The following is a 25311-nucleotide window of genomic DNA, read 5'->3' as shown; positions in this document are numbered from 1 at the left end:
TATCTGCAAGAAAACAACCAAGCTCAGAGAGCACCAAGGACCTCACCGTTCAACCTTGAGCTACAAATATTCTCCTTTACACGTTGGGGACTCTGCAGTTTGAGCTATAGCAGCCCATCTTCAGCTGAGCCAGGCCAATATGTACTGCAAGAGAAGGGCTGAAAAACCTAGAGGCACAGTGTTGAAAGCAGAGATAGCACTCTGCCACTTCAATAGTGAAGGGTACATGCATACTTTTAAAAGCGATAGGCACCCAAGGCCTGTGGCAGTTGGCAAAGGAGCTAATCGGAAGAGCCACCTTCCTTCCAGCCTCATGACCTGGAAGGAATGCCTCTTTCAAGGCAAGATCTGGTGCCAGAGACTCATGAATAATTTGAGATCCACGGGCAAAATGCAGCAGGATGCCTTTTCTTGAGAAGAATTGGATTGCCTCATTGGCATGCAAATGTATGCACATTTAATTGATCACTCAGTTCAAGGCATAGGCTAAGATTTCATTAACCAGGTTACAGGTGTAATAACATTCTAGCTGGGTGTTAAACAGGACTGTGGTCAGCAAAAGCTGCCACGGTTTCCATCCAGAGGGATTCTTTTGTCCGGAGCAGCTCAACGACTCTGTACACAGAATATCCCACATTCAATATTCGGCATTTCCCTTTTCTTTTTCTAACAAAAGTTACATTGGAGGTTATATTTTGAGGGTGGCAGGAAACCTGGAAAACTGCGGCCAGAGAAAGAGCCACCCTTTGCCCACGTTCCCATTCTCCAAATATTTTGGAACTGCAGCTAGTCCTCGACTTACGACAGTTCGTTTAGTGACCGTTCAAAGTTAGATCGGCACTGAAAAAAGGGACTTATGGCCGTTTTTCACACTTATGACCATTGCAGCCTCCCCATGATCATTCAGATGCTGGGCAACTGACTCACAATTATGACGGTCGCAATGTCCTGGTGTCACCTGATCTCCTTCCAGCAAGCAATGGGGAAGTCGGATCCACTTAACAACCTGGTTCCTAACTTATCAACCAGTCATTCACTTAACAACGGTGGCAGGGAAGGCTGTAAAATGGGGCAAAACTCACTTAGCAACAGCCTCGCTTAGCAACAGAAATGTTGGGCACAATTGGACTTTACCTTTCAGGGATTTCCAGAGGGCCCCGGGTTGGAGATGGCTCTGCTCTCCAGGCAGGTTGGCCTTTCGATTTGCGTCATTGCCTGGGTGCAAAATGCTAGATTGATGTGGCAAGATTGTGGCCCCGTCTTCTCCTGGGACCACAAGCGATGCAACGCTTACACCCGTGCCTGTGTTAAATGCACACAACTCTTTTTCCTCCTAATGCGGGGCAGCGATTGTTAGCAGATGGTGCTCGTATTAGGAAAATGAAAATACATGCAATAAATTTGCTATTTGCCAGAGTTAATTTCTTATCCCTAGGTAAAACCTTCCCACTGGCCCACACCAGACCATCTGCGCGTTCATAAAAATACATTGTGTTGCGACTGAAGGGCTGCGTGTGAGCATGTGGGGGTTTCATGCACACCGGGTCTCTGGCGCACTTTTGGGAAGAAATACACGGAGGAATTTTGGTTTATATCTGGCCTCTTTCCCCCCCTCCTGGCAAGTCCCTCGATCTCTCGCCCTGGTTTTCCTCCTAGTTTGGGTCTTTCCCAGTAGGTGCTGGGTGAGGTTCGGGTTGCAATGGTTTGCCTTGCACTTCTCACCCCAAACGCTGACTGCAGCTGAAAACAGAGCTCCAAATTTAGTGTGGCCTCAGATAGTCCTCGACTTATGGCCACAATTGAGCCCCAAATTCCCATTGCTAAATGAGACAATTGTTAAGTGAGCAGTGCTCCGTTTTATTACCTTTAACAGTTGTCAGGTGAATCACTTAACGGTTAGTAATAATACGGTCGTTAAGTGAGTCTGGCTTCCCCATAGACTTTGCTTGTCAGAAGGTCGTAAAAGGGGAAGTCACGAAACCCCGGGACCCCTGCAGCTGTCATAAATAGGAGTCATTTGGCCAGCATCTGAGTGACAAAGGGATGCTTCATTGGTTGTAAGGGTGACAAAGGGCCATACGTCCCTGTTTTCTGCTCCGTTGTAACTTTGAACCGTTGCTAAACAAACTGTTGTAAACCAAGAACTACCTACACATAACTGTTCTATCCGAGCCACAACAAAGAGCCCGAGGAGGGAGGTGAAGGCACAACTGGATTCTGGAATTAATTCCCCCCAGAAAAGTGGCGTTGATGACTCAAAGTTTCCTCGAAGCAAAAGTGGAAGGGTTGCGTTATCCTTCCTGCTGGGGAGTGAGGAGGAAGTGGATTGTGCCGAGAAGCATCCGATCTGCACAATTCTGGATCTTAACTCAGTTTCCTCTTTGGGCTCCCCGGCAGGTAACGTGTGGTCAGCCTGCAAGGGAGGTCAGCTCAAGAAACAGGCATGGCAAAAGTCTAGGAATGCTCTCCATGGCTGGAGGGTAGAATAGGAGAACTTCAAAAGCATCTCAGGATTTCTCTCTACTCCGTCTTTAATAGAGTAGAGTAGAATAGTTGGAAGGGACCTTGGAGGTCATCTAGTCCAACCCCCTGCTTAGGCAGGAAACCCAACACCACTTCAGACAAATGGTTATCCAATCTCTTCTTAAAGACTTCCAGTGTTGGAGCATTCACAACTTCTGGAGGCAACTTCTGTTCCACTGATTAATTGTTCTCACTGTCAGGGAATTTCTCCTCAGTTCTAAGTTGCTTCTCTCCTTGATTAGTTTCCACCCATTGCTTCTTGTCCTTCCCTCAGGTGCTTTGGAGAATAGTTTGACTCCCTCTTCTTTGTGGCAACCCCTGAGATATTGGAAGACTGCTATCATGTCACCCTCCCTGGTCCTTCTATTCATTAAACTAGACATACCCAGTTCCTGCAACCGTTCTTTGTATATTTTAGCCTCCAGTCCCCTAACGATGATGTTATCCATTCAGTCATGTCTCACTCTTGGCATTTTCATGGGCCGGATCTCTCCACATCTACCAATTTTGCACTATTTCTTCGAGCTCCTTTGTGCAATGGTTCTGGACGTTGGACTAGAAGGCCTCAGTGACTGCATTCTGTTCAATTCTGCCCCCTTCCTCTGCTCAAGATCAAACCTCTATCTTGGCTGGCCAGCTCCTCCCTCTCCGTTGCCAAGCCAGGCGCTTCCCAGGCCGTTTCAATCCTGCGCCTCCCAGTGTCCCCTTCACCCTCGGTGGGCGAGATTGATAGAAATTGCAGCTGACCTTTGCTAGGACAGGAAGCGCTATCATTAATACTCCCGAATTTTCCCTGGGTTCGCATGACACATAAATCTCCTATCAACTCAGGCAGGCAAACCAGTCTGCCGGGCGCCTTGAACTCACATGCCCCACCCTTCTCCAGAAGTGGGGACCGGGAGTTGGAGCCAGAGCTTCCCGGTGCAGCCAGAAGAGGCCGGGAGGAGGCAACGGTGTGGGAGAGATGGGAGAGAAGGCACCCGTGTCTGTCAGGGGGGGCAGATGCTCCCTCCCGTTTCTTTTGTGGCCCCCGTAGAGATTTCAGGAGAGTCCAGGGCTTTCTGGGCCAACATAAAAGCTGCTGATTTGCAGGTGAGTCACCAACACAGAGGCTGCTTCTTCCTTGGTCAAAGCTCCAAGGTTGCACATAGGTGTGTTGGCACTTGTAGAGGTGCACCTGCCCTCTTTTGTCCTGTCTCTTCCAGCTGGGCTACAGATTGTCTTTCGGTTGGCGGCTGCTGCCTGGAACAGCCTGTCCACCCCAAAGGGTGCCTTGTAGATGCCCACCCTGCCCAGTGGTGACATTCAAATTGTATTACTACCAGTTCTGTGGTTGTGGCTTGGTGGGCGTGGCAGGGGGAAGGATGCTGCAAAATCCCCCTTCCCTCCCCACTCTGGGGCCAGCCATTGGTGGCATTTGCCGGTTCTCTGAACTACTCAAAATTTCCGCTACCGGTTCGCCAGGACCTGTCAGAAGCTGCTGAATTTCACCCCTGATCCTGCCGGTCTGGCATTCTCACCGTTCCTGCCCTAGATGCCCTGTGCGTGAATTATTATAGTCTCTGCTGGACGTTTGTGTCTGCCCTGGCACAGAGTCTTGTTAGATGGCTGACAAACCCCAGATGGAGTTTTGGTAGGCAGAGGAGAGGACCAGCCTCACATGGAGCAACCAGAGAAGAAAGAAGGAGGGCACAGACGCCAGGAGAGGGAGGCCTCTCCTGGGGGGCCTGGGGGTTTGCCAGCCAACCCAAGAGTGGGAGCCACTCCTGTGGCTGGCTGCCTGGCCCTTCCCGACATGACGTGCAAGTCAGAACAGGAGGAATGGACAGCTTTGACCTCAGTAGATGGCCTGCTCAAAGATCTCCTGTGTGTGTGTGTGTGTGTGTGTGTGTGTGAACCGCTCCAAGCCCTGGTCAAGTCAGACAGCTCAGCAATGGCAGGCGTGCCACATCTGTGGCCTTGGAGGCGAAGAGGCACATTGAGGCTGCAGAAGGCTTTTGCGAAAAGGCGCAGAGCGCACTCCATCTGGGGTTTTGACCCGAGTGGGCCCTTCCCTTGAGGGAATCCTTGACAGAACCGATCCCCTCTGGAAAAAAAAACCCTCCCCACCACCCTGGGTCCCCTGATTTTGCTCTTCCCTGCCCCTTCCTTCGCCCCTCCCTCCCTCTTCCCTTTTCATCCCCTCTGCCAGCTAAAGCCTGGACCGATGTCTAATCTCCAATTTTATTCGTTAGAGCTCCAGCCTGATTTACATAATCCACATAATCACCCCAGTTTTAATTGCCCACAACTCTGCGGAAAGATCATGTGGTTAAGTGGTAAATCATAATTAGATAAATAATTGGTTTGGCCACAGCAAGCTGCTTTGTTATACCTGCCATCTGCTGGGCAAGCCGCCCCCTCCCTTCCAATTAGAACAATGGGCCTTGGATGGCCCCTCCCCTTTCTTATCTGCAAAGGGGGCAATGGAGGGGGCTGGGGGTGGGAATGACGGAGCCTGGATCCCTGCCCGGTCTCTCTCTCCCTCTCTCTCTCTCTCTCTCTCTCTCTCTCTCTCTCTCTCTCTCTCTCTCTCTCTCTCTCTCTCTCTTCCTCCCCTTGCTGTCCCTCCATCCCTCATCTCTCCTCTTTCTCTCTCCTCTCTCTCTTTCTCACCCTCTCTCTCTTTCTCTCCTTCTCTCTCCTCTCTCTCTCTCTCTGTGTCTGCATGACTCTTTCCTATCCTTCCATCCTTCACAGATGCATTAGCCATTCATTAACTGAGCTGGCTTATTGCATCAGAATGAGAAATTTGACTTCTTTGCATAAAAGGGAGAGTGGGAGGGGCGCAGGAGAGGGGGGGGTGCAGGGGAGCTGCTGCCTTGGGAGGGAAATGTGCAGCCCTCGGGGTCTTCCCATTAGTTCTGCACCACTGGCGGACCCATAGGGCCAGATATTGTGATTGTGTAGGTGATGAAAGAGAGAAGGGGGAGTGACCATTATCGGGCGGGAGGCAGGGGGGAAAGTTAGCTCACTTGGTCATCCCCCCTCCCCAAAGAAGAAATATCTTTAGGGATAGGGTGGGGGCTTCCAAGAAGCTGACTCTTGGAGATTTAGGGGATTTGCTTTTAAGAGAGGCTTCCTTATTTGTGGGGTTGTATGCCTGTGCTTTTAAGGGGAAGGGTCTTTCCATCATAGGGGAGTTTGAATACTTTTCACCCCCTTCCCCTTGCCCTTTCTGAGCTCAACTCTCCATCTTTCAAGATCTTGGTCTGCTGAGAGGATTACAGGTGGTGCCCCTACCTCAAAGAAACTTTTAATCTCTCCCAGGTGGGGTGCAGAGACTCAGTGGCCTGAGCATTTGCACGGACTCTCTCTTCCTTTGCCACTGTGTTCATCTCATGGTGTCTCTTTGGCCACCACAAAAAGAGGCAAGAGAAGAGTTTGTAATGAGTTGACTTTGTTGGAAGGGGAGCCACAACCAGGCCAGAAGGACAGGTGGGTCAAGAGTTAAGGACAGGTGGGGAGGGACGTTTCAACCAGTCCGGCTTCATTTGCAAGCGCCGTTCTCCAGAGCAGAGAAGACGTTCTTTTTCCGTGCCTCTCAAAATGTCTTGCTCTTTTTCAGATCCGTCTGCATTTGGGGGGCTTTCCTCATTTTTCCTCTCTCTCCCCCGCCTACTTTTTAAAATTTATTACTGCAGATGTTTGCACAGAACCAAGATCTTTTGTTGGTGTGCTGTACTGCCTTCCCGCCTGTCTCCCGCCTTCCAATGGGTCTTCTCCAAAGGAGAAAGGGCCAGGAAGCTCAAGTCCTTCGAAAACCGGTGAGGTTGTGATGTGAGATGCACGAGGAGCTCGGAAAGGGACTGTGTGAGATTGAGGAGTCCTACGGAAGGTCGTCTCTGAGATGCTTCCTCAGGAGGGTGGAGGCTCATTGTCCGAGCTTCTGGGTTGGCTTCCAAACATTTCTTTACCAGGTTACGTAACACCTTCAGTGGAATTTAGGGGATGTGGGCATTGGTGTCCTGCTTATAAAGGTTTTGTGTGGTCAGTAGGTCTTGTGATGGGAGGGTCACAGCAGGTGAGGTTCTTCTGATGGGTCTAATGATGGATCAGGTATGGGTCATGTCAGGTGAGGGTCTTATGATAGTCTTGTGATGTATCTAGTGATGTGTCTTGTGAGGGTGTTGTGATGGATCCAAAACTTCAACATTCAGTAACCAACCAACCCACAAGCTCTGAAAACGAACCTCCAAATTCATCCTCCACCTGAGCTACATCATTGCACGCTTTCTTGTATTACGCACTCAGATCCCTTTTATCAGACATCTTGGTTGTATCTTTTCCTTTGGTTCCTCAAGGTTATTCCTTCTTCCCATTCCAAACGGCAAATAGGTGCGGTCTAAATAGGAATGAAGTGGCCCCACCTGCTCCTTTTAAACACATGAGCACCTTGCTCCTTAACAAAGCAGTGATGAATAATTGACACGACGAGATGGAATCTTCAAGGAGGAAGAAGTGAAGTCCGCTCGGTGCAGGAACCTGAACTAAACTATCTCCAAAAAGCCATCAGGGTAATTCTCCCCCTATGTGCTATTTGCCCGCTGCTTCTTGATGCATACAGAGGGCTCAGAGCAGGGAGTGGCGGAGACATTCCCTTCGGTGCCCTCGTGTCCTCTGCAAATGGCTTGCCAAACACGGGCATTCTGCCTGACTCTCATTTTTCCGATTGCTCTCAAAATAAACCCTTATTAAACCGGCTTGTCGTCATTTAGCAGATCAGTGATCCATAGCTGGGGGATTGGTGAGGGAGCCTGCGAAAACTGAGTGGGCTAATCGAGTGGCACCATAAAGGCGGGAGACGCCAGCTTGTGCCGGGGTGGAGGGTGGAAAAATCTCAGTGTGGCTCCTTCAAACTGGCAGGAAGCCTGTTAACAAGTATCTACAGATAGGGCTGGGGGGGCTGAAGAACCTTCTCCCCACCTGCTCCCACGGGGAGCAACAGGGCAGGGAAGGCTGTGATCTCAAGTTACTTGGGCCAGAGGTTCCAAGCCCTTCTTGGCTCCTTCGGAAGTCCTCCGTGGTTCTTCCTGCAAAAGTCAGCTTGGGAGAAGTAGAGTTAAAAATCAGGATCAGGTTCCCCCCCCTACAACTATGGAAATTCCATGGTGCATTTTAAAATTATTTTTAATTATTTAGTTTTATTAGTTCATCATTATTTATTATATATTATATTTATTATATATATTATATTTAGAATAGAATAACAGAGTTGGAAGGGACCTTGGAGGTCTTCTAGTCCACCCCCCTGCCTAGGCAGGAAACCCTACACCACTTCAGACAAATGGCTATCCAACATCTTCTTAAAGACTTCCAGTGTTGGGGCATTCACAACTTCTGGAGGCAACTTCTGTTCCACTGATTAATTGATCCAACTGTCAGGAAGTTTCTCCTCAGTTCTAAGTTGCTTCTCTCCTTGGTGAGTTTCCACCCATTGCTTCTTGTCCTGCCCTCAGGTGCTTTGGAGACTAGCTTGACTCCCTCTTCTTTGGGGCAACCCCTGAGATATTGGAAGACTCCTTATTTTCATTAAACTAGACATACCCAGTTTCTGCAACCATTCTTCGTATGTTTTAGCCTCCAGTCCCCTAATCCTCTTTGTTGCTCTTCTCTGCACTCTTTCTAGAGTCTCCGCATCTTTTTTACATCGTGGCAACCAAAACTGGATGCAGGATTCCAAGTGTGGCCTTACCAAGGCCTTATAAAGTGGTATTTATTAGTTCAGCACATTCCAGGAATCCAAGTCAGGTTTTGGCAGGAGAAAACTAGAACCGTAGAAGAGCTGCCCACTTAGATAGAAACAGCAGATGCTGCTGCCTTCAAGACATGCTAGGTACTTTCCACCAAGAACCAGTTTGTCAGTTCTGTTTCTTCCACCAGCTAATGTTTGCCCAAGACTGAGTTTGTTCATTGTGGGCTCCTCAGTCGGGTAGTCCTTCCTTCCTGGAGCCTCAGCAGGACAAAAGCTTTGTTTTCCCTCCCAGGAGTCCAGGCCAGGTCAGTGATTTGCATGGATCCAGCTTAGATGGTGAGTTTCTGGGATGTTCATTAAAGCCGGATACTTAGAGCTCCTTCCTTGCATGAGGTGAGAGGTACCGAAGATGACAGTTCAACCCCTTGTCTGGGGAGCTTGGAGTGAGGGAGCCCCTGGCCAGGATTGTTGAGGGAGATGATGGATTTCATTTAAGGAGGCAGCACTGGATCCACGAGGGCCTTCCTGTTTGGATTTCCTACTTTATCGATTGCAAATGCCAAATCAGCCCCAAGCAAGTGGCTGGAACCTCAGAACAATCTGCCCTTTGCTACATCTCGACCAGGAGACCTGTGGGAGAACTTGTGGGGCTGAGGAGAAAAGCCATTGGCTGCACATCTTCACTCTCCATCGGCTGAAATCTTGGCTTTATCTCTGATCAGGAGGCTTCTTGCTGGCGGTCAGTTAAAGCTGCCCCCCTCGTCTGTCTAATTGAAAGGCTGCCTGAAGAGGGGGATTATTGCAGGAATGTTTCCTCCCTGCCCTTGTAAGGTTGGATCAGCCTTGCTGGGCCCCAAAGAGGAGAAACCAACTATTCTGATGGGAATCCCTCTGCTCCCTGCCTCTATTCCAGGATCTGGGGAACTGTTGCATTCTTTCAAGCCAGCAAGGCCAGGAATTCCAAATAAACCCCCTTAAAACCCCGATTCTCTAGTGTAGACTTAAAGCTGGGGGGCAGATAAGTTGACCACCTGGAAACGGACTGCGTTTTGTGGGGTTCTTGGTGCTCTCTGAGCTTGGTTGCTTTCTTGCAGACCTCTCATTACCCAACTAGGGAACATCATCAGTACTGTGTTTTGCCTGTTAGCTCTGAATTACAAGGGGGCTGAAACAAGAGACATTTCGCAGTGAGAATTTCCAAGCAGGCTCCCAGCTATCTCCATTTGAAGAGGAGGGACCTTGCTGGAGGATTGGAGGTTGCATCTCCTAAGCTTTTCTTTAGAGCTTGAACTTCTGTTCTGGTTGCCAGGATAAACTTTCCTCTGTGGCTCCCAGGTTCTGAATGTAGTCATGGGCTTGTAGCTGCAACAGGTGTGTGTGTGTGTGTGTGTGTGTGTGTGTGTGTGAGAGAGAGAGAGAGAGAGAGAGAGAGAGAGAGAGAGAGAGAGAGAGAGAGAGAGAGAGAGAGAGAGAGAGAGAGAGAGAGAGAGAGAGAGAGAGAGATGCAGAGCATATGGATTTTAGAAGGGGAAGCCTGGAAGGGGTGACGATTTGCTAACTTGTCTGACCTTCCTACCAGCACTCCTTTCTTCTGCCAGATCTTCTGTGGGGTGGTATCTCTTTGCCCTGGCTTGGATGTGCCAGCCAAGTTTCCTTGGAAGAACATGATCAGGGGAGATGTGATCTCTGGGCTCCAGGCAGTCGCCTAATTAATTTGTTAATGAACCATGCTGTTGATATCCTTTGGATCCTTGAAGTAAGAGTCTACGAATGATGCAATCTGCTTGGCGTCATCGCCACCCCGATCATAATAAATATCAGTGGTGTTGCAACAGGGTGGTATTCCTGCCTAATTTCACCCACGCACATCCAGCTCAAGTTCATCTACTTGATTGATGTAACCCTCCTTCCTGCTTTGATGAGCAGAGTTGGGCGGGGGGGGGGGGGAGAGATGCCAGGAGGTTATTCAAAATGTTTTGGATGGCCAGGTGTTGATGCTTCGAAGCAGGTCAACCAACTTAGGGAGGTCTGGAACTAGTTAGGATTCTTCTCGGCTTAGTCTGCGGAGCTTCTGTTGGACGGCGATTCTTCTCCCGAGAAGTCCTCGAGCTAAATGGCAGGCCAAAGGCACACCCTTGGGGACAAACTGGTGAGGGGCAGAAGGCTTCCCTTTCTTACTCCTTGTCGATTCCATCCTTCACAACCTCCCCTAAGGACAGGCAGCCTTGTGCGACAGAAATGGCTTTACGACAGCTTGCCTAGGAACACCGAAGTCCTCGGGGAACCCAACGGCAAAAGGGGTAGGTGTGCAACCTCTCCATCTTAATTTGATTGTATTGTGCTTAGGACAGCTCATGTGTAGGCGGTTACCCAGTTTCACAAGACTTCATGGCACGTAGCTCCCCAGGTGTTGCATCACCTGGTTGCACCTCCTAATCCATCACGATCTGTCTAAAAGGATCCATCACCTCTGGCTACCATGTTTTTCAGAGAATTGTGGATCCTCGGTGTTGCTCATGTTCAAGCCTGCATGCCTTAACTGTCATATTCTAGAGGCCTTCAAATCCTGGCCGTGAATTAAGGGGTGGGACAGGAGTAACTGCAAGGAGTATCTGTGATATCCGTGCGTCAAAGGATTATGGCCGCGTTCTGCTAGGGATAAACTATCTGATCATGGCTTGCCATTTTTGTTCAGAGATGAGCACAAGGCCAAAACATGCACCAAATGGCCATTGGTTTTGGCACCAATGACTCCTGAGGTGGATCATAAATGTTGAGAGTCTCGAAAGAGGGCAGGGAAGAGCAGCGAAGAGGATTAGGGGATCGGAGGCTAAAACATACAAAGAACAATTGCAGGAATTGGGTAGGTCTAGCTCAATGGAAAGGAGGACTAGGGGTGACATGAGAGCAGTCTTCCAATATTTGAGGGGCTGCCACAAAAAAGAGGGGTGGGAGTCAACCTCTTCTCCAAAACACCGGAAGGAAGGACAAGAAGCAACGGATGGGAACTAACCAAGGAGAGAAGCCACCTGGAATTAAGGAGGATTGTTCTGACAGTTGGAACAATTAACCAGTGGAACCAAGCGGTCGTCTTCAGAAGTTGTGGGTGCTCCCATCATGGGAGGTTTTAAAGAAGAGATTGGACAGTCATTTGTCTGAAATGGTCTAGGGTCTCCTACTCGAGCAGAGGGTTGGGCTAGAAGACCTTCAAGGTCCCTTTCAATTCTGTTAGTCTATTAATGTAGATTCTCTTGTTACAGGTTGGCTTGTTGTGCTAATACACATCTCAGATTTGGGAATTATTTTGCTTTTGTGAAGTTGTAAGCCCCACCACCTCTTGTTTGAAAAATAATCCATTTTCCTTGAAATGCATCCTCCCAATGGCCATTGACAGATTATCTTCTTTCTTTCTTTCTTTCTTTCTTTCTTTCTTTCTTTCTTTCTTTCTTTCTTTCTTTCTTTCTTTCTTTCTTCCTTCCTTCCTTCCTTCCTTCCTTCCTTCCTTCCTTCCTTCCTTCCTTCCTTCCTTCCTTCCTTCCTTCCTATGCCAGCTCTTTCCCGAACCCAAGCCTTGTCTTCCTTTTTTCCTAAAAGTCTTTGGCTTCTCCCCCCCCCCCTCCTTCAGACCCCGGCCCCGAGAAGCGAGAAGCGTGGCAGGCAAAATCCATGCTCTGCGTCTTGCTTTTCCCCTTTTTTTCTGCTCCATTTGCTGGCAGCCAGAAAGAGAGAATCTCTCCCCGTTGCATTTGGTAATATATTATTAGTTCCGCTGCTTTCGCTTCTGTGAGCTCAAAATAGCTGCGTTTGGTGCAGGCGGTGGGTGGCACGGGTTGAGTTCAATGGCGGCCGATTCCTGAAGGATGCTTGTCTATTATTCACGGCTTTTAGAGGGGCCTCTGCACTGCCACCGAGACAAGCCAGCAAGGGGTTTAAACGGCGGTGCTGAACTCAGACGTGCTCCAGGTCTCTTGGCAACCCCTCTAGGGGGGCCAGGTGTGAACTCCTGGAGGGGCCGAGGCTCCGCCAGCTGCACCAGCCTGCCTTACTGGTAAAAGGCATTGCAGGCGCTGGAGTCCTCCTGATTTATGGCCTCCCCCCCCTCTTCTCCACTCCAAGCACATTTACCTTGCCTGCCGCTTCTTGCGAGCGCCTATAAATCTCTCGTTGCACCTGTCTCTGCCGCCTGGTAATTGCTGCATCCTTCAGATGCCAGGTCGTTCAGAGAGCCTGACCTCCATCTTTTATGAGCCTGGGAGAGTGGCTGGGGAGGGCCTGTCAGGACTTCCAGAGGCCAGGTGGCGCAGACCCTCCCCCCCCGAAATAAGCCCAGGAAAAACAGAAGCGGTGCCAGACAGCAGGAGCACCTGGGGAAAGAGGGCAGCGCCCATCACTTTGAGGGGAAGGCTTGGTTGGGGTTTTGGAGGGCGGTGGCTGTGGGTCAGGATTTAACAGTGGGACACCTCTGCTCCATGCATACTTAGAAATATTCTTCCCTGGCGGGTGATTGTTCCTGGCGGGGGGAATCGGATTCACAGGGATGAGATTCTGCTTGCAAACCTGTCTTTGTTTGACCACCTTAGAAGCAAAATGGGAGCATCCTAAATTTAGGCCAGCTGGTGATAAGAGCTCGGGGGGAAGAGGGGAATGGCAGGTTGGGGGAATTGCCTTAGAGCCCTTTCTCCATGTCCCGTGGATCAGGCTGAGCCCAGGTAACTGGCCGGCCTTGGCAGATGTGTGTGGTGGCTGCCTTTCCAACACGGCAAAAATCCTGCAGCTTTCTTTGGGGTTGACTTACCAAGTGACATGAATACAGGTAGTCCCCGCTCAACGACCACCTGTTGGAACCCACAACCCATTGCTACATGAGGTGGTCACTAAGCAGGACTCAATTGTGGCCTGCAGTTTTACCGGAGAGTTCTCCATCAGTTCTGTTTGTTGGGAGCTGTCACATGATTGAGATTGGGAGGCTTTGCAATGGTCATAAGTGGAAGGACTGGTCATAAATAAGCTTTTCAGTACCGTCGTTACATTGAATAGTTTCTAAACAGGACAGTACTCAAATGAGGACTATTTTTAGTGCTTTGGAAATCACAATTTGTGGCTTAGCCTATCAAGAAAAGTCAGTCCTCCTATTGGGGGGGGGTTGCAGCCACTCTCTCCTCCCCCCCAAGAACCCCAGCATTACCTCACCATCCAAGGATCGTTCCCCCCACCCTCTCCAAATCAGCAGGCTTGGTCCCCCTGTCTTTCTCTTTTCATTTTAAAATGTAATACCATTCGACCCCATCCAAAGCTTTTTCTGTAGCTATGTGGATGCTTTCCTGTTTGCCTCGAGGTGCTGATGACTTTGCACTATGTGATGCAGGGAGCTGTTGCCTTCTTGTGCTTTGTGAGATGTGGGTCAAGCAGGTGCCTTGAGTGGCATCAACTGTGCCACCCCAAAGAGCAGCTTGGGGTGGGGGGCTGCAGGGCTCCTTCCCATGAGCTCTTCCTTTCCGTATTTCCTGGCAGGGGAATCTAGCTGTCCCAGTTCCGACTGTCCTATCGAATGCTGCGAGCCTGGAAGCGTCCACAGCTCAGGCCCTCCAGGGGATGTGGGTCCATTAGTCTGAGTTATGGGGCCAGAAGGAAAACACTGCCCAGCCCACCAGAAGTGGCGCTTCCTTCTGTATCAGAGAAAGCTTTCCTGGAAGGAGGAAACAATAGCACTCCAGGGGTGGCTGCACAAGATCTACCAGAATTTTTCTTCATTGGGTCTGGTCCATGGGGCTCCTGGGAGATGTAGTTCAGCCACCTTTAGAGGCCCCCTGCTTCTCCTCTGCTGAGCAGATCAACAGCTGGCCAGCTGCTGCCTCCTAATGGTAGCTAGAAGTAATGCTGCTTCTCTATTCCATCCACTAATTTTAGAGATGAGGTAGTCCGCTCCCTATTGTAAGAGCTCCAAAATGGAGAATTAAAACCTGCGGAAAGGGTCCCTAGGCTTGAAGGACTTGTGGGTCCAGAGACTTTGGGCATTGCAACCACACTGTGGCCTCCAGACAGTGTTCCGGTGTTTCGTATTCTAGATGTTAGATGAAGGATAACATCCTCCACAAAAGACCTTCTAGGCCAGACAGCCAAGCTGGATGATGGCTTCCTAAACAGAAATACAGAGAAAAGCATGGCAGGGTTTGCAATTGTGGGGATTGCCGATGAGCACAAAGACCATTCCAAGTTGGAGGAAGCTTTATTGATGGCTGTGAGCGAAACCCCCATCGCCCACCATTAACAAGCCAGTTGTGAAAGCAGAAGCAGGACAACACCCTTGGAAAGCAGGATTCTGAGATCTGGGAGAGGAGAATAGACACATAAACAATTGAGACAGCAGGCAAATGAGCTGATAGCTTATCTCATAAATAGCAATTTAGCCCAGCTGGAAAGAGACCGAGGAGCCTTTCAAATACACAGAGGCTCCACCTTGGTGAAGTCACTCGTACCATTTCCAAGAGTTTGCATTTCATGCTAAAGATCTATTGTTAAGGTCTGTGCAATTCTAGTTTCTTGGCTGTGCCCAATTCTGGACAGCTGGACAGGAAGAGGAAGACAAGGTCTCCTCCCAATGAGGGATCTTCCCAGCATGTTCTTCCCTCCCCTCTTATCTTCCTTCCTTCCTCCCTCCCTCCCTCCCTCTGTCCCTCCCTCCCTCTCTCCCTCTTTCCCGCTCTGTCTTCCTCCTCCCCTCCCCTCCCCTCCCCTCTATCTTCCTCCCTCCCTCCCCCTCCCTCCTCTCTATCTTCTTTCCTTCATTCCTCCCACTCTGTCTTCCTTCCTCCCTCCCTCCCCTTCTCCCCCCTTCCTAAAGGACCTTTAAGTCCCCCCCCATTCCCTGAAGAAATCAAAGTGTCTCTCCTCGAATGGCCCCCTTCCTGTGGGGAGGAGGGTGCTGAACATCAGAAGCACCGAAGCCTCCTTGTCTCCCAACCTCAGCGAGCGGCTGAGCAAGAAGACGCTCCCAGAGAGGAACTCTCCCACCCACTCTCTTCTCCCTTGACAGCCCGCAAGCGTGTCATTCCCACTCCCCCCATTTCCTCCAACCGACGAGTGCCCTCCCCTGTCACTAAGGCAGACAGACAGGTTTCACTTCTTGGCCTGGGGCGTCTCCCCTTGCCACAAAGCCACGGAGGAGAAGATGGCAGCTTCCCAGCGCCTGGTTCCCTGCCAGGAGCGAAGTCGAAGGCGTGTGCAGCGCCTGCCGGAGTGGGGAAGCCTGGCAAGGGCTGACAAACATGCTCGCTCGGGGGTCTCGGAGGCCGTTGGAGAGAGGGAGGTGCACCTGCATCTCAGGCAAAGCGATACCCAGGGAGCCAGGTGCTAATTGGGCACTGCCAGCTTTTCAAGGAAGGCTGCTTCTGCCTCACAGGAAAAAGCTCTGAACTGAAGCTGTTCTCACCTTTATTTTGTCATGTCACAGCTCTCGTTTTGCACATTACAAGGTCTGGGCATGGCCCAGGAAACACTTGACTCTAAAGCAGGGGTGGGCGAGGCCGACACCTTTACAACCTGTGAGCTTCAACCCCCAGAGTCCCTGAGCCCTGGGAGCCCAGCTAGGTGCTCTCCACCTCCCCACCTGCCCTAGCCAGACCTGGTGGGAAGGCGCCTTCCCTGCGTCGCTTTGCTGCAGAACCAAAACTGCAGTGTTGCATTGGAGGAGACAGGCAGTCTGTCTCCAGCGGGTCATCCCAGGCGCTTCGTAACCTCAGCAGAATCGCAAGGTGCTGACGGCAATCGGCAGGTTCCCCGTTGGGCTTGGGGCAGGTGGCGTCTCTCCTCCCCACCTAGCACCTCCACGCGGCACAGGTTTCATCTGTTGGATGTCTGCCTGTGGGGCAGCTGTTTGACAGCGGGCAGCTGGCCAGAAAGAAGGCGTGCTTAAAAAAAAAACAGAAAGGCAGCCAGACGGTTTGTTGGCTGGAAAGCGGCACCCAACTCTGGTTTAGCATGGGGTGTTTTTTTCCCCCCCCAGCACTGATGCAGGAAAGAACAGAACTGTGGGGGGAGAAGGGAATAGAAGGACTGAACTGGCAATGAGGGTGGGGTTTTCAGCACCAGCAAGTAGTTTGGGGGCAGGGGACACAAACGGGAGTCCCTCTCCATCTTTGCTGCCTGATTTGCTCCTGACACAAACACTGGACACTGGGTGCAAACGCCCAAGGAAGGCAAGGAACTTTCAACATTTGGGGTGCTTTCCTTTGCAAAGGTGAGTTTCGGAATGATTTCACTCACTCACATGCGCGCACACACACAGAGGCGTGCCCGTGTGTGCTCTTCCAGTTTTCTGGGTGTCAACTTCTTGTGCTGCCTTCCTCATTTTTGGAGAGAGAGAGGGCTGGCCAATACATTTTACTACGGGGTCTCCAGATGGGAGACAGGTGTCATACGATGCTTCCCATCAGTGTTTTTTTTTCAAACCTGTCCCCTCTAAGGTGGGTGGGTTTCAACTCCCAGAATCCCCCAGCCAGCTGCAGCATTCTGGACATGGAAGTCCATTCATCTTGAAGCCTGCTGGCTGAGGGATGCTGAGACTTGAAGCCCTCCCATCTTAAAGAAGTCAAGTTTGAAAAAACACTGCTGTAAATCAAGGAAGCGGCTTAGTTAGCGCCTCCCTTCTTGAAGTCAAGGGAAAAAGCACTCTGTGTATGGGCAAAAAATCATTTTCCCCACTGATGTCAGTCTGGCAATCCTCCGATGCCAGGAGGATTTGGCTGGGCTCCAGGAGGTGGGCAGGGCAGGGCAGGGCAAACAGACAAGGCTGGGAGTGAAATCTATGCCACTCGACTGGATGCGCCGAAGTTGGTTAGAAAGGTGAGCTGGTTTTGCCGTTTATATTTTACGTGGCTGCTTGGTTTTTAACTGTCTTTTGTGGAGGAAAGGTGCAGCCATCGGCATCTTGGGTTGCCACACGGGGCGAGTGGTGTGGGTTGTGTGCCACACAAGGATGTTGGCAGAGGGAAGGAGAGAGGGAGGGCAGGTCTTGAAATTCTGCAAATGTCCCTGAAGTGATCAGAAAAAATGTTCATGCTGTAGACAAGTTGAGAAGATGTTCCAGAAGAAGAAGCTTGTTTTAAACAGAAAGGCACCTTGTACGCACATGCGTGTTTGGGGTGGGGGAGTGCGAGGGGCTCCGCATGTCACAAAAAAAGATGATGGATGGGTTGTGGTTTTCCTGGAAATGCATCTGTTTGCAAATCGGTTGTGGGCAGTTTAATGAAGCAGCTGCATCTGTTGGGCTGGAAATATTGAAGAGAGGAGCAGTTGCAAAGAATAAACGCTTTGGAGAAGGCTGTGGAGTGTTGCTTCTCTAACTTGGCAACTTTAAAACAGGTGGACTTCAACTCCCAGAGTTCCCCAGCCAGCACTCTGGGAGTTGAAGCCCACCTACCTTTGCTAAGGTTGAGAAACACTGGCGTGAGGGATCTGCTCAGGCTAACAAACCCTGGTTTGAAGGATCTGCCAAGGGAGGAACCCTGGTCTGAAGGATCTGCTCAGGTGAGGTTCAGAAGCTTCAGTGGCCTGGCTGGTTTGAAGGCCTCCTTACCTAGAGGAGGAAGGTAGGACAGGCATTGCTAGCCCCATAAATTGTGACTTGAATGTTCTGTTTCGTAGCTGTCCGCTTTGATGGTTGTCTATGATAAGCGCAAGTTCACCGGAGGAAACCAAACTTGCAGAGCTGAATCCTTCGGCTCCAGGGATTGTGGAGATGCCTTCTGCTGCAGCCAGCTAGGCTTGTTCTGCAGGTCCATTGACATACTCCACAAATACCTCCACCAGTTTTGCAAGCAGTTCAGAACAAGTAAGGCTCGGTTGTAGGGAGCTCATTTGCTAAGGTCCCCCAGCAAGCATCACAGGCAAGACTTTAGAAGGGAGCAGTCAGCTGGATCGACCCTCGTAGAGATTTGCCAGGTGGTTGGCAACATAATTGCCTGACCAGAAGGTGGTCAATGTTGTCAGAGCAGCAGGACACCCACAGAAGATTTCCTTGGCCACTGGACCTTGGAATAAGTGTGTTGTAATAGCCTAACGCAACCCTATTGATCCTTGACTTAAGAAATGTACAACAAGACCTGGAAGGCCTTCAGAGGTTCTTCACAGCAAAAGCACCCATTGATGAAGGAGCTGAAGATGGATTTGCTGACGTTCCTCTGATGACTTTGGACATCTGGCACCTGCTGAGGAACTTGTGGGGTTATTTTTTATCCCAAGCAACACCTTCCAGGTTTATGGGGAAGCTTGCTACTTGTGGATAACTCCTGCGTCTTTAGATACTGCAGACAAGGACCAGAGGGAGAAAACCATGGCTTGTTGTAACTCCATCCCTGCTGGTAGAAGGCTCCACGCAGATGGCAAACATGGGGGGCAGAGATGATGGTGGAATTCCCCATGACAAAAGTGTCAGCACGGATGGGAGAAACGTTTCTTGGCCTGCCCATCAAAACCTGGAGAAATTCAGATCCACCTGTCCAACAATTTAAATGGACTTGAGCAGGGTCTTTTCTTGGGCCTCCTTGATTGAGGAGAAGGGAAGAATCAGTACTCCACTGGGGCCGTCACGTGGGGCTTTAGCTGAGTAAGATCTGAGCCATTCCCATTTTTTCATGGATTGAGGGCCAAGTGCATGTGGCCGCTGGCTGGCCGTTTCTCATTTCGTAGGGCTGCTGTGCATGGTTGCTTGTGAGAAGCTCTCGCATTCTCTGGCTTCGGGTGATGGTTGGCCTGTTTGCACAGGAGGTTGAATGACGTGGAGCACAAGAACCAATGTAATGGTGGTCGAAGAAAAGTCGTTGTCGAGGATTACCGGAGCCTTATCCACCTTACCTCTGTCAAAGCAGTTTTTGGACAGCTGTCACCTGTGAGAACATCTCAAACTCTGCTGATGCTCTTGCAGAGGGATTGGTGGCATGGTGAAAAACACAAGCTTAAGCGTATTTGCCTACTTAACATTCTTCCTTTTGTACACAAGGCATGCTACTCATCTGGAATTATGAGGTGGCTGGTTGGGTGGACCTTACAAGGGTTTTGCACAGATTTGCACAACTCAACTTTAGAAACTGTACTGGAAACAGATGAGTTCGGAGTTTCTGGCAATGGAATGGTTTCAGGATTGTATATATACGGCTGATTCACTTCTATAGGTCTTATTCATGGGTCTCCCATCCGCTCAGCTCCATGGTTGGTGAAATGCTCTGACTAGCTCCAAAGTTTTTTCTTTCTCTGGAAGAATGTATCCATAGGCAGCTATGGATTTCCAGAATTAATTCATGTCATGTTGTGAGGATTTAGGTGGTCTTTTCACTCATGTTTTAATGAGAGGCTGAGGCAGGGGTGAAATCCAGCAGTTCTGACAGGTTCTGGAGAACTGGTAGTGGAAATTTTGAGTAGTTTGGAGAACCGGTAATGAAATTTGGAGCAGTTCGGAGAACCGGCAAATGCCACCTCTGGTTGGCCCCAGAGTAGGGTGGGAATGGAGATTTTGCTGTATCCTTCCCCTGCCACGCCCACCAAGCCACGCCCACAGAACCGGTAGTAAAAAAAAAAATAGAATTTCACCATTAGGCTGAGAGGGGGAAAAACATCTAACTGCCCTTTGGATGATACAAGGAATAATAGAAACAGAGAGCCAAATGTTTTGCCCACCGTGGATTTAATTCCTAAAGCTTGAAATGAGGCTCCAAAGAGAAAGGTATGTGTGTGTGAGAGAGAGAGAGTTTCCCACTACGTACCACTGATCTAACCCCAAATTGATAGAAAGACTTCCAGCAGTCATCTTGTGGTCAACCAATGCTTCAGGTCCACGCAACTGATAATGAACCTGGAGTAGGTCTGCAGCGAAGGAATGTGCTTTCTTGGTTTGTCTGGTTGGAAAAGCATCATGTACATTGTTCTGTACCACAGTGGCAGGACATCAGCCTGTGGCGCAAGGAAAGTCAGGAATTTTCAACCAGCAGATGATGAAACCCTGCCAGCTGGAAGCAGATTTAGAAGCTCCTGTCCTTAGGACAAACTTTGAATGAGTAGGAAGGAAAGCCACCAAACTGGTTTGGTAGGCCTTGGAGGGAGAGCACAAAAGAGGCCTCGATTCTATTCGTGGGTGGAGAAAGCCAGCCTCCTTCAGTTGAGGTTCCTCACCCAAAGCATAGAACTCTGTGTTTTTCTAGAAAACGTCTATTACTCAAGACGGAGACTGCATCAACTTATTCCTTGGCTGAATCTATGAAGAAACAGACATTACCTAGAGAACAAAAGGATTAAGATTCGAGGATTCCCTCTGGCCTGATACAATCAAATGTGGTATGAAGGAAGTAGGTTTTCTCCCTCTGTCAAAACCCAAGGAATAGGGGTCGTTCAGTGAAGCTGATTAGAACGAGAGATGAAAGTACACCTTTCCACAGCACATAATTAACTGGTAGAGCTCATTATTGTGGTTTATGTGACAGTGAACTTGAGTGGGTTTAAATGGGGATTGAATTAAGAATATGAAGAATCTAAGTCTACCTTGAACCCTCCGTGTTATCTCTGGGGTTGGACTTATGATCCAGGTATCAGCGGAAGATGGTCAGTGATGAGAGAGGACTACGTTTTCCATCTCCTCCTGACAAGAGTTCCACAATTGGCCTCTGTGAGAAATTAAATGTAGGAATAAGTTGGTTGTATTCCAACAATGCTCTTATGAATATCTACACTTTGGCCAACAGGTCAACCATAAAGATGGCTTTTTAGGAATTGAAAAGGTGAAGGAGGAGGAGGAGGAGGAGGAGGAGGAGGAGGAGGAGGAGGAGGAGGAGGAGGAGGAGGAGGAGGAGGAGGAGGAGGAGGAGGAGGAGGGAATGAGTAGGTTTTATTGTTAGGAGCTGTTGTTTCATGATCATCTTTCATGTTGTGCAGTGATGTATTGCGTAACAATAAAACCTCCACGGTACCATAAACAAATAATCGAAACAATCAATATTCAGCATAAAATGGAAGTAGTCTACAAAAAACTAATACGATGGGGTCATTTCCTAATTAAATTTCAAAAGCTCTCTGGACAGCATTTGTCTTGACCTGCTTCTGAAAGCCATCACCGGTGAGTCTGAGAATGTCCTTCCGTAGCCCATGGATCATGATGGAGAAGCATCTTCTCCTAGTCTGCTAAGGTCACTGAAGTGAGGGACCATACACCATCTTTTCCAGGTTGTTTGTCTTGGAAAGACCCATTCTGGCTGGAGGTATCATAACACCAATTTTTAGAGGTCAACGCTTTCAACCAGCCCTTGCAGTTTTACCTGAAAACCTCTTGGGACAGGTGTAGTGTCTTTGTGTTGCATGTAGTGCCCGCAGACATAGAGGACACTGCATTTGTTTACATCCCTGCGTGCTTTGAGTGGGATACGCAATCCTTACGACCACAATTGTGAGCAGAACTTCCATTGCTAAGCAAAGTTACGTGAGTTGCACCCAATTTTAAGACCTTTTCTGCCACGGGTGTTAAGCAAATCAGTCGTTAAGTAAGCCATGCAATCATTAAGGGAATCCATCTCCCCCCATTGACGGGGCTTATCGGAAGTTGGCAGGGAAGACCACAAATGGCAGTCACATAAGTGTCACCAATACAGGCCAACTTTCCAAGCAGCCAAATTTTGATCTCGTGACTGTGTGGATGTCGGAACAGCCATAGGTGCCAAGGAACAGTTGTGAGTCTCTTTCTCCAGTGCCGTACCTTCAAACAGCCACCAAACGATTGGCTGTGAGTGGAAGAGCAGCTGTATTTAGAGGCAGCCCCATTCGGAGGGATTGCAGTAGTCCAGCTGAGCCGCGATAGCAACCTTGAGCCACCTTGCAAGCTGCTCTTGCTACGGAGAGTAGGGCCATCTTGTGGGGCTAAGCGAAGTGAAGGAACATCATGTGCTGTTCTCTGTGGCTCTGGGTACATTGTATGCAGACAAACAGGGTGGGAACTACACCTTCCGGTGTTGTTTCCCCCTTCACCTGCCCCCAGGCTGGGTTTGTTCCCAAGGAATGAGGAAGATGCCCCTTGGTGGGCACCAGAATTCCTGGGCTGTCCTTGTTCACAAACATTCCCCCCCCCCACCACCACCCTAAGTAATAAAAAATTACCCAGAAGGGGTGATTACGCTATTTGGCCCTGCAGCTGAATTGGAGGAAGGGGGGATTGTATCCTACTGAGCTCTGGTATAATTATCCCAAAGGGGGCTGTCAGGGGGGGAAAGAGGGGGCAGGATTTGGCACTTGAAGAAGGGGGGAAAGGGGTTGGCAGCCGAGAATTCATCGGAGCTATTAACTGGTAATTACAAAGCACCAAAGTCACAAACTCGGAGCTGGGTCCCTGTGAAGAGCTGGAGATGAAAGCAGAGGTAATTATGGAAGCCACAGGCGGCCGGCTGAGCACTGATAAGTAATGCTTCTTGAGCCATTTATGGGTTGTTGGGAGCCTGTGAGGGGGAGGAACATGGGGGCGGGAGGTAAGGCAGTGGGAGCCGCTGGCTTTCCAGAGAGGCTGGTCGATTTAGGCTCAGTGGGGAGAGTCAGAACCTCGGAGTAACAAGATAAGTTACAGCAAGATTACATGGTTAGGAACATGTTTCTCAGCCTTGGCAGCTGGGAGACGTGTTGACTCCAACTCCCAGAATCCTCTAGCTGGGAGAGCTTTCTTTTGATTTTCTTTCATTGGGAGCATCCTCAGTGCTAGGAGGGAAGGGGGGCTTGTGGGGAGGAGGAGGAGGAGGAGGAGGACTGTGGGGTCCTCGCTGCTCTCTGAGCTTGGTTGTTCTCTTGCAGACCTTTCATGACCCAACTGGGTAACATCATCAGAAACAATGAGCGTTGTAGCCACCAGCTTGGAGAGCACATTCTAGACCAGAACGCAAAAGGGGAAAGTGGAGAAGAGATTTGGCTGTTCTGAACCTCAGCACGTCCAATTTTCTCGTATCTACGTAGAGTCGCAGTTGACTCAACATTGACAAGGTGGCATCCAAACAGGGAACAGTTTAGCTGAGATGGCTGGATAGAAGAGACACCATGGCTCCCAACATACCAGACCCTATTCTCCTCCTCCACCTCCTCGTCCTCGTCCTCCTCCTCCAGTAGCTGGTAGAAGACAGCTGCCTCTCCTCTCCCCAGTCCTCCACCGCTCCTGTTGTGGTGAGAATGAATTGACCTGAACAGAACTGGAAGAGTGCCTCGTTTAGCGGCTGTGTAACGAGGGCAGAGAGGCAGAGGCCGAATCCCGGCGGGCGAGGGCAAGTGTAGAGTTCAGTCCACCCCTTCCCTAACAAGCTCACTTGGATAGCTGCCTGGCTGAAACTCTTTTCCAGAGACACGGCCATATGTTTTTGCACAAAGAGGACTTGGCCCTCAGCCAGCCGGCTTCCGCTCGCCTCTGCCTAAGCCCTGGTCAGGGGTTCCTGCTACGCAGTGACCCCACTTAGACAGAGGGCGAACAGAGGGGATTTTTTGTGCTTGTTTTCTGACGGGTCTCTGCATTGAAGCTCCAAGGACTTTCTCCTGTTTTTATTGTATATCACCCTGTGCAGCACACCGGTGCCCTTTGTGCAAATTTCGGATGAAGGGATCTCTCCATTTTCATCCCAAAGTGACCGTCCTTGTTAATGACAAGCGAAGCCTCGGTGCACCCATTTGCAAGGGCCCTGTTCCTGAGCGTTTATTTATTTATTCATTGGCCAAATTGATAGGGCCACCCATCTCGCCCGGAGTGAGTTTGAGTGGTGTACGATCAAACCAAAGCAGGAAAATAGGTTGCACGCCGGTTTAAAACGCCGTTGCAGAAATAATTCTTCAGAACTGTCCCAACCCACAGCTCCGTTGCTCTGTTTCCTTCCCCCATGCTCAGCAACCTGAAGATGTATAGGACCCCGAGGATTCTGGGAAATGAATCCCAATTTGCTGAGGTTGAGAAATCCTGCTTTAGGGGTTATAGAGTTTCCAATGTCTAGGACAGGGAGAGGGCAAAAAGGAGAGCATCTCCCCACTGTACTTGCTTTGTCCCTGGCTGGGGGCGGGGAGTTCCCCCACCCCTCATCCTGCAACACAAGCTGAAGAGGGATGCTAATTTTAGCTTTGCTAATGAAGCCGTTAGCTGGCAATTCTATTTTAAGGAACCCAGCATCAGCAGTTCGTCTCTCAAAGAGAGGAGACTCTGACATCCCAGAGTAGAAAAAATGGACTGGAGGTTGGGAAAAAGGGGCTAAGAGATGATTGATTGGTGCACCCTTCCAAGGAGTTTCCAATGTCCTTTTCTCGGGATCCCAAGTCCGGAGGTATTTCTGGTCCTCTGAAGGTCTAAAAGATGGAACATGGCCTTTAAATGCTAGGAAAGGACAATGGGAATTGTGGAGCTCAGGAGGGACGATCTGATGAATAGAACTGGAAGGGACCTTGGAGGTCCTCTAGTCCAACCCCCTGCTCAAGCAGGAGACCCTGCACCATTTCAGACAAATGGTTGTCCAATCTCTTCTTAAAATCCTCCAGTGTTAGAGCACCCACGTCTTCCGGAGGCCAGCTGTTCCACTGGTCAATTGTTCTCACTGTCAGGAAATTTCTCCTTAATTCCAGTTGTTTCTCTCCTTGATTAGAATAGAATAACAGAGTTGGAAGGGACCTTGGAGGTCTTCTAGTCCAACCCCCTGCGTAGGCAGGAAACCCTACACTACTTCAGACAAATGGCTATCCAACATCTTCTTAAAAATGTCCAGTGTTGAAGCATTCACAACTTCTGGAGACAACTTCTGTTCCACTGATTCATTGTTCTCACTGTCAGGAAATTCCTCCTGAGTTCTAAGTTGCTTCTCTCCTTGATTAGTTTCCACCCATTGCTTCTTGTTCTACCCTCAGGTGCCTTGGAGAATAGTTTGACTCCCTCTTCTTTGGGGCAGCCCCTGAGATATTGGAAGACTGCTATCATGTCTCCCCTAGTCCTTCTTTTCATTAAACTAGACATACCCAGTTCCTGCAACCATTCTTCATATGTTTTAGCCTCCAGTTCCCTAATCCTCTTTGTTGCT

The 25311-nt window shown here is 49.7% G+C and overlaps 1 protein-coding gene across 6 annotated transcripts in view; it reads left to right on the top strand.

Annotated features, from left to right (window-relative positions):
• Positions 1–25311, top strand: part of GSE1 (Gse1 coiled-coil protein) — a 167151-nt gene that overhangs the window by 95273 nt on the left and 46567 nt on the right. The window contains exon 1 of one of the 6 annotated variants that reach the window (XM_081963461.1): positions 3479–3615. The exons of 3 other annotated variants lie outside the window; for them this stretch is intronic. The gene's annotated coding sequence lies outside the window, so the exon portion shown is untranslated. Of the gene's footprint in view, positions 1–3478; positions 3616–17077; positions 17099–22584; positions 22645–25311 lie in introns of those variants that run through there. 2 more of the 6 variants (XM_081963463.1, XM_081963462.1) reach the window with 2 other exon arrangements.

The sequence above is a fragment of the Natrix helvetica genome, assembly GCF_964273705.1.
Source record: "Natrix helvetica genome assembly, chromosome: 10".
Taxonomy (NCBI): domain Eukaryota; kingdom Metazoa; phylum Chordata; class Lepidosauria; order Squamata; family Natricidae; genus Natrix; species Natrix helvetica.
The sequence above is the reverse complement of the archived record's forward strand: the minus strand, read 5'-3'. Positions and strand labels throughout refer to the sequence as shown.